Below are 9,590 nucleotides of genomic sequence, written 5' to 3'. Positions count from 1 at the left end.
ACCCTCCCCCTCCAGCGCGAGCCCCGCCCTTTCCGCAAGGCCCGCCTCACGGTCAGCCAATAGCAGGAAGATTTGCTGGGCGGTGCGGCGCGGGATGGACCTATGGGGTAGCGCGTTGTTTGGCTGCGGTGCCGCAGGCCGCACCCAGCTCCGGCGGCGGGGGCAGCGCCAGGGGCTGAGGGGGCGGAGAGGCCGGGCCGGCCGGAGCTGCGGGCTGGGGTGAGCGCGGCGGACAGGGGGCGGAGCCCGAGCCCCAGCCCGAGCCCCAGCCCGAGCCGGAGCCGACGAGCGGCGACCGCACTCGGACCTGGGAGCCGGTGCGCTGCCTGCGATTCGCCCCTGAGGTGAGGCCCGCTCGCAGGGGCGGCGGCGGGGCCCAGAGCGCGGCGGAGGGGCCCGGGAGCTGCAGGCCGGGCCGCGGGGCCTGCGGCGCGGGAGGCCGGGTGGAGGCGGGCGGCCCGCGGGGGCCTCCGCGGAGTGTGGGGGGCTGCGCCGGGCGGGGCGCTGGCGGGTCTCCAGTCGGGCGCCGGGGCGCGCTGGGAGGGGTCCCCGCGGTGCGGTCGTCAGCGGTGACCGGGTGCGGAGGGGACGGCGCTCTGCACATCCCTGGCCACTCGGACTGCTCCGTGGGAACGCCCCGGGAGCTCGCCGTGGGCTGGTTGGTGGGCGTCGGGGGTCCGCGAGGAAGAGGAGGCGCGGGACCCGGCGCTGGGTCGGCGGGTGCTCGCGACAGCCCCGTCTGTGGCCTGCAGCGCTGACGGCTCGGGGCTTGGGCACGGTCGCGAGCATCCGGTGCTGCCTGTGGGCTCTGGTGTTTTCACAGACGACGGGGTGTGCCAGCCCAACCTGCCTGCAGATGGGAGTTACTGAGGGGCTGGCGGTCATCTTCCTCCCTCTCTGTGCTTGGTTTTCGTTTGTTCTGGGGAGGTTGCAGAGGGCTTCTGCCTTTAACAATAACATTTGTTTGTACCCTTGCAATTACGGCTCAGGGTATTTTGTAGGTGATTTGTGTTCACCTCTTGCACATCTACCTTGAAATAAATATTTTGGTTAACCGGAAACTGCTGGTGGGGTGATCATATAATTTTATGCCTAAATGACATAAGGCAACTGTTAAATTCCTAAGGATGAAAACACGTGTAACAGCTGCATGTATTGCTGGTAAGTTATTACGGAAAGATTTTTTTTTTTTTAATATGTGTGAAAAACGCATTGAAATCTTAATGGGGATTAGAAATAGGCTCGGTCCACTCTGTCTCCTTTGCAAAACCACAACAGAGGCCTCCAGTGAAAGCGAGTGCGTGTGGAGGAGTAAGAGTTCAGGCACCAGAGCGGGGAGGGCGTCTCTGGCCAGGAGCGTGAATTGTATCAGGGTGAGATTGTACAATTCAGCCTTCAATTAATGGGCCGATGCTAGCAATGTAGAAGTTATTTCTTAAAATCCAAAATTTTAATACATTCCTCCAATCTGACGGTGAGATTGTACAATTCAGCCTTCAATTAATGGGCCGATGCTAGCAATGTAGAAGTTATTTTTTAAAATCCAAAATTTTAATACATTCCTCCAATCTGACGGTGAGATTGTACAATTCAGCCTTCAATTAATGGGCCGATGCTAGCAATGTAGAAGTTATTTCTTAAAATCCAAAATTTTAATACATTCCTCCAATCTGACGGTGAGATTGTACAATTCAGCCTTCAATTAATGGGCCGATGCTAGCAATGTAGAAGTTATTTCTTAAAATCCAAAATTTTAATACATTCCTCCAATCTGTGGGGAAAGCTAGAAGAGTAAAGGCTTTTTTTTTTTTTTTTAAGTTTATTTATTTATTTTTGAGAGAGAAAGAGCAAGCAGGGGAGGGGCAGAGAGAGAGAGAATCCCAAGCGGACTCTGCACTGTCAGCGCGGAGCCGGATGCCGAGCTTGAACTCGTGGACTGTTAAGATCATGACTTGAGCTTGGAACCGAGAGTCTGATGCTTAACTGAGCCGTCCAGGTGCCCCCGTAAAGGTGTTTTTAAAGGAAGTGAATGGTTTTGGCAGTCAGAACTGCTTTTCAGAGTTTTGATGTGGTTTGCAGCAGGGCAGCTGGTATGTTTAGATTTCAGTCACAGAGGCTCACTGCGTGCCCTGAATGTAAATTCTACCCAGTTTCCAAAAGGTGGGATAGTTTTCTCTCTGAAAGTTAATTTGTACAGCCGGCCGTTTTCTCCTTTAACTCTTTGGCATTATCTGGTACTGATAAGGTTATGTTTGGTGTTCAGCTTTATGTTGCAGACTTTACCATAAAGGCTGTTTCTGTAGATAATAGCTCCCAGTTAGTTCTTTCAAGTAGTCGCTGTATTGTCAGAAGAGTAAATACCGAAGTGCCTTAAAAGATACTTTAAAAAATATTGTTAAAAAAACACATATCCGACCAGTGTTAAAATTTACCTTGATTGACTCAATTTTTAGCGGTTTGACAATTAATAAGAAAGATGTTTTTATTATATGAAACTTAAAGTGTAAATTGACTTATTTATTTTACGTCTTTAATTGTTCTCATGCATGTGTAGAGAGAATGGTGTAGTAATTCCCTGCTTACCCTTATCCAGCTTAAACAGGTGTTAATAGCCAGTCTTTTTATTTTTTTTTAAGTTCATTATTTTTTGAGAGAGGGAGGGAGGGGCAGAGAGGGAGAGAGAGAGAGGATCCCAAGCAGGCTCCATACTGTCAGCATGGAACCCGACGCAGGATCTCTTGAACCGTGAGATCATGACCTGAGCCGAAATCAAGAGTTGGATGCTTAACCAACCAAGGCACCCAGGCACCCCAGTCTTTTTAGAGAGAGCACGAGTGAGGGAGGGAGAATCCCAAGCAGGCTCTGAGCTGTCAGTGCAGACCCCAATGCCAGGCGGGGCTCCATCTCACAAACCATGAGGTCATGACCTGAGCTGAGATCCAGAGTTGGACGCTTAATTGACTGAGCCACCCGGGTGCCCCTAGCCAGTCTTTCTTTGTATCCCCCCAGACCCAGATTTCGTGCCATTTTAACTTAAATATTTCAGTATGTGTATTTACTATCTTTTTAAAAAAGATAAACCTAAGTACCACCATCACAGAAACATGAATAATTTCTCATCCACCTTCACATACCCAACCAGTGTTAAAATTTTCTTGTCTTACAGTTTTTTAATAACAGTTTTAATGAGGATCCAAATGCTATTTATACGTTGTGACTTGTTTTAATTTATAGATTCCCCCTCCATCTTTTGTCTTCTTTTGTAATTTATTTGATGAAACTCAGTGAGTGGTTTGTCCTGGGGAGTTATATCCAGTCTGGATTTTATTCTGTATTGTAGTTTAACTACACAGAATTGATTGTAAACTGGTAGGTAAATCAATAGGTGTGATCAGATTCAGGATTTATTTTTGGCAAAAAAGACTTCAGTAGGTTAGTAGGCAGATTATGATTAGTGGTCTTGTTAGCAACCCTTGATGCTCAATGCCTGGAGTCATTATTTTATTAGGCTTTGGAAAATGTTATTTTAATCCTATAATTTCATCATTTATTAACTGGAATGCTTCTATAAAGAGAAATGTTTCCTCTGTAATTTGGTTACCCTGAATTTTAGCTCTTTTGGGAAGAGTAGGATAAATGCTTAATTCCTCTCCATTATTTACTAGTTCTCAAAATGAGTTGGAATCCTCTAAAAGTTGCCAGTGAATTGTGCATGCTTGTGTCATTGTCACCGGTGTCGATGGTGTGTCATCGGTGTCACTCACCGATACTTGATATTTGATATGGTTCAATCCATTGTAGACATTGTCTTTATTGATGCTGAGATTGTCTAATCTTTGTCCAATAGGAATCTATTCAGTTTGGCTCCTAAATCCTTTAAACAGGACTCTCAAGTCTTTGATCTTCATTCTAGTGTGACACACCCCACCAGGCTCATCTTGTACATTTCTTTCCCAAGCCCTGGAATCATCCATTTTTTCAAGGGGCCTTGGTTTCTTTTCATGAAAAACAGTGTTTAGTAATGACAGTCTGTGTCCTGGGGTAGTTCTGTGCTGTTGGGTTGGGTCACTGTTTTTAGGTCTTTTCAGTGCACAGATCACAGGTTACTGTACAGAGACCTACTTAACCTTCTTGATCTTACACCTGTATCTTTTTTTCTTCCAAGAGAAACAGCTTGATTTGAACTACTCACTGTTTCATCCCACACCATACACATCTGAGTCTCAGAAGAAGAATACTAAAACTGCTGTCGACTAATAAAATTTGAGTTGTTTTGCATCCCTGTGAGGGATATAAAGTCAAATTACTGTGTTTTAAAGTCACTTAAAGGGGTGCCTGGGGGGCTCAGTTGGGTGAGCATTTGACTTTTGGTTTCAGCTCAGGTCATGATCTCATGGGTTCGTGGGTTCAGGCCCCACATTGGGCTCTGTGCTGACCGTGTGGAGCCTGCTTGGGATCCTCTCTCTGCCCTTTCCCCCTCCCCCCAACAAATAAGTAAACTTAAAAAAAAAAAAGTCGCTTAGAATAGTTACTCTGATTTTGTTACTACTCGGTGCGTAGTTTTTTTTTTTTTCTTTCAATATTTAGGGATTGCTTTTTAAAAATTTTATTTTATAATGACGTAAAATATTAAAAGTCTTTCAAAATCAAACGTATGAAACAAGGTATAGGCAAAGAAGCTTCTTTTTGTCCCTTCATTTTCACCTATCCTCTCTTCCCTATAGATAACCTTTGTACATTTTAATTTTATGGTTATATTCATACCTCCTCTTTATTAGATGGATAGTAATATATACACATTATCTCATGGTGCTTTAAAAGGCCTCTTTTAGTTGTGGTGAAATACATATAACATAAAATTTACCATCTTAACCATTTGTAAGTGTACAGTTCCTGGTATATACATTCGTGTTGTTGTACAGCCATCACTACCATCCATCCCAGACCTCATTCATCTTGTAAAACTAGAACTCTGTGCCCATAAGTCAATATCCCCACCTTCTCCCTTGCCCTCAGCCCATCTTCTGTTCTTTCTGTCTCTATGATTTTATCTACTCTAGATACCTCGTATAAGTGGAATCATGCAGTATTTGTCCTTTTGTGACTGGCTGACTTCACTTAGCATAATGTCCTCCAGGTTCATCCATTTGGTGGCAGGTGGCAAGATGTCTTTCCTTTTGAAGACTGAATAATACTCCACTATGCAGATATACCACATAAGTGCTTTTTAATGAATACTTAACTTAAAAATCTTATCCATTAATGGCTTTTTCCCCCTTATACTATGAGTTAATGAGAATTCTCTGGTACATTTTAAGTTATCAGATTGGAAGGAAATACTTCTCATAGGTTTGATTTCATACTCAGAAATTCAGTTGACTAGACTTTAGTCTTTCTTTGGTGGTTGACAGCTACAGATATTAAAGACTTCAGTTTTGTATTTTTCTTTTTCTTTTTAATAGCTGCCATTTCAGCTCCTCAATTACAGCAGTACTGTTTTATGTTGGTTTTTTGCAAAGTCCATTTCTGAGATAGAATCATCTAACTCATATTGACACACGAGTCCATTATTAATTGATTTGTTAAGATTACATTGTAGTAATCTGTGTTTCTGGTCTTACCTATCGTTCTCTCACCTATTATCTACATACATGTTCCCTGAACTCTGAGATATTTAAGCTTTCAAGTCTAAAATATTAGGCCTATAGATTTTAAGGGGATGAAAAACAGTTCCTATAGCTGTAGTTATTAATGCTCTTTTGCTAACATCAGTTTTGTCAATTATGCTTCCATCATGCATTCTGAACCAGTCCTGTCCCATCTCTGCTATCGCCATCTGGGGCCCAGTAGCCGTGACATCTCCCTTGGATCAGCACAGCAGCCTCCGGCTGGTTTCCCTGCATCCTTCCTACCCATTTTCCACATTTCAGCCAGGGTGATTTATTCATGTAATATAAATTAGATCATGGTCTGTCTTGCTTGCAGCCTTTCAAAGATTGATAAAAGTGGTTGCCTTTAGGGACAGGGAACTGTGGCTGAGGGATGGCATGGGGGGGAGAATTACTCTTGATGGGATAAGTTTATATATCTTTGGATATATGTTTTAGTTCATGTAGTTGGATTATGTACTCAGAATAAAATAAGTCATCTTACAAACAAAAACCCAGTGACTTCCCATTTATATTTAACGACATAATCCAGATTTCTTAACATGATCTCCAAGCTCACTTTCTGTCATTCTTCTGCTTGCTCATTTATCCTGCATTTACAGTGATTTTCCTGGAGGCCCGTTCTTCCCATTTAGGGAATCGCACATTGATCTCTTTGCTTAGAGTGAACACTTTTATACCACTCTGCACGGCCAGCTCCTTCTCTTTTGGTCCCCTGCATAAAAGTCCCTTAAAGAGACTCTCCCTATCCTGCCTCCCCTCTTTCAAGTAGGTTTCCCCTGTTACTAACTCAGACATTTCTTGTGTCCTTCAATTGTAATGATTTGTTTACTTACTCATGTTTTTTTTCCCATAGCAAGCATACTTTATGAAGGCAGAGAGCATATTTATTTGCTGTTTAAGTTGGCCCCTTTGTGTTTTGCTAGAACGAGTTCTGAGTCACAGACTAGACCATGACACTTCCTTTCTTAGAGCTTTTCATCAATTCTCCCTGGTCCGTAAATCCAGAGCTCCTGGACCGGGCTTTCAAGGCTTGGCCTCTTCCCATATATATCTCCAGTTTTATCTCTTACAACACCTTGGTTTTGCTTCCCACAGTGCTCTGAGCATGGTAACCAGGCACACAGGAGGTGCCCAGTAAATATTTGTGGAATGAGTGATTTAAGATTCAGTCTCTTTAAGTCTTTGGGAAATTAAGTCACACTCTTAAGACAATGATAGCTAAAAACATAAGGTCGTAAAGCTTCAGGGAAGGCTACATAAAGAAGGTAGAGTTTAAACTCACCCTTGAGAGCTGGGTACGGTGGGTAAAGGGAAAATACCATTCTGTGAAGGAGAAATGGGAAGTTTCTTAAGATTAAATTTTTTGTTACCGTGTTTTATGGCTGTGGTTTAAACACACATGCAGGAATCCCATCTAGACCTGCTGAATTCCAACCTTGGACCAGGTGATTCAGATGTATTCCCCAGAACAGTGGTCCCCCATTCAGTGAGTGTTGAGTGGGCCCAAGACGACCATTCTGTGCAGGTGGTGTTTCTTCCACATTGGGTGTGTGTGTCATGTGAAGTGCCTCTGGATTTTCTGCTGAGGTTTGTCCTTCTCTCTGTTTAAATGATTGTTGAAAACCAGGGATATGCTTTCAATTAGCAAGACAGAATTTCTAAAATTGAGTTTATAAACTAGAATTTTCATCTTTTTAAGTACCTGCTATAGGCCAGGCGTTGTGCTTTTATGTAATAGCTCATTTAATCCTTACAACAATCCTGTTCAGTGCTCATGAGATTATCTATGAAAACACTAAGGGAGTGTAGATGATTGCCAAGGTCAGACAGTTAGGTGGTGGGGCTGGGATTCAGACCAAGGGTGCCTGACTCCGCACACGATGCTCTTAACCACCAGGCTGTGCTGCCTCCCTTCTGTATACTCAGTCCTGACACTGTAGGCAGCTGATTATAACTGTTGGTCCTGGTGTTCCCCGTGAGAGCAAGGGCTGTGCCTCACTACTGCTGTCTTTGAGTCCAGCACAATGCCTGGCACAGAGTAGGTCCTCAAGAAATAGTTGTTGCGTTAGCGATCTTCAGTTATTTTTTAAAAGCTAAGTTGTGAGGAGTAACGTTCATGGCAGATTGTTAAAAGTGGTGTGGGTCATCTGTTCCCTTAAAGCAGTGGTTGGCAAATTCTCTGTAAAGGGCCAGATAATAGGTATTTCAGGCTTTGAGAGTTGTAGGGTCTCTGTTGCAACTATTGAGCTCTACTGTTGTTGCAGGAAGCAGCCATAGGCAATATGCAAATGAATGTGCATGACTGTTCCAATAAAACCTTCTTTATGGACGCTGAAATCTGAATTGATTTGCATGTCTATCATCTGTTATTATTTATGTTTAATATCATTTTTTCAACCTTTAAATATTAATCTTAACTTGTGGCCCTTATAAAAGCATCTGGCTGGGTCGGGGGTGGGGGTGGGGGGAATCATGACTTGCTGATTTCTGGCCAGGGTCTAAGTTTTATCATTAGATTGAACTAGACCTCTCTCCTGAACCAAATTGTTTTGTCTGCTAGTGGCCTGTGTTTTGTTGCATCCATTAAGGAACTGTGTATGAGAAACACTGTTCTGAAATACCATGTCGTATTGGGCATAGGGCAGTTGTTGGAGGCCTGTTCGTTATAATAAGTGGAAAAAAGACTGTTGTTTGTTTTCACGAAGAAATCTGCTTTACTTTCTTTGAATAGAATTCTCCATTTTATTATTCTAGCTCTGTTCCAGAATGAACTTTTGTATTTTACATTTTCCCTTTAATATATTTCAATTGTACTTTAATAGAAAGAGCTATTTGGAATTAGAAAGACCTGGTTACACCTCACTGTGTAATTTTCTATGCCAAATTAACCCCTTGTTTCCTGAATTGTAAAATGAGCTATTTCCTACTTCATTTGGCATATTTATGGGGATTAGATATAACGTAAGTGAACTGGTAGCATTATACCTGGCCCACAGGTTGCAGTAAATTCTCTTAGATGAACTCCCAACAAATATTTATCTCCTGCCTTTTGGGTGTATGTACTAAGAAAGCAGATGTTTGGTATATTACATCTAAGAAAATGTAATCCTTGCAATTCAAAGGTGGTATTGCCCTAGAAGTTTGCTACACAGAGGTGTGTAGATTTGAGCCAGAAGACTTGGAACTTGAAACCGTTGGGCTCAACCCTTTTAATTTTTACTTTTTCAAAAGGTATTGCTTCACTGGGTTTTTACTTGCAACATTTCCTGTGAGAAATCTGCTGTCATCCTAATTTTTGTTCTTTTACGTGACATGTCCTTTTTTACGGCTGCTTTAAAAATTTTTCCCTGTTACTGGTTTTGAGCAGTCGTATTTTGATGTGCTTTGTGTACATGTTTTTGTGCTTGTGGGGTACATTGAGCTTTTTTTCTTGGATCTTTGGGTTTGTAGTGTTCATCACGTTTGGGAAAATCTTGGCCATTATTTTTCACACGTTTTTTCTGTTCCTTCTCCATGTTGTCTGCTTTGAGGGCTCCAATCCCATGCATGTTACACCATTAAAAGTTATCCCACAGCTCACTGATGCCCTTTTATTCGATTGTCTTTTCTCTGTAGGTTTCATTTTGGATAGTTTTTATTACCATATCTTCACATTCACTAATTTTTCTTCTGCAGTGTTTAATCTACCGTTAGTCTCGTTCAATGTAATTTTTCATCTTACACATTGTAGCTTTCATCTTTATTTTTATTTTTTACTTTTGTACATATATATTTTAAATATAATTTATTGTCAAGTTAGCTAACATACAGTGTATGTATACAGTGTATACAGTGTGCTCTTAGCTCTTCCTCTTAAATTCCCATGATTCGTTGCTTACATACAACACCCAGTGTTCATCCCGACTAGTGTCCTCCTCG

The 9,590-nt window shown here is 42.5% G+C and overlaps 1 protein-coding gene across 10 annotated transcripts in view; it reads left to right on the top strand.

Annotated features, from left to right (window-relative positions):
- Nucleotides 1-202: 202 nt before the first annotated feature.
- Nucleotides 203-9,590, top strand: part of ADD1 (adducin 1) — an 84,975-nt gene continuing 75,587 nt past the window's right edge. For all 10 annotated transcript variants that reach the window (XM_027069268.2, XM_027069208.2, XM_027069262.2 and 7 more), the window contains exon 1: nt 203-344. The gene's annotated coding sequence lies outside the window, so the exon portion shown is untranslated. The remainder of the gene's footprint in view (nt 345-9,590) is intronic.

The sequence above is a fragment of the Acinonyx jubatus genome, chromosome B1, assembly GCF_027475565.1.
Source record: "Acinonyx jubatus isolate Ajub_Pintada_27869175 chromosome B1, VMU_Ajub_asm_v1.0, whole genome shotgun sequence".
In the NCBI taxonomy this organism is placed as follows: domain Eukaryota; kingdom Metazoa; phylum Chordata; class Mammalia; order Carnivora; family Felidae; genus Acinonyx; species Acinonyx jubatus.
This window is presented reverse-complemented; position numbering and strand designations above follow the sequence as displayed.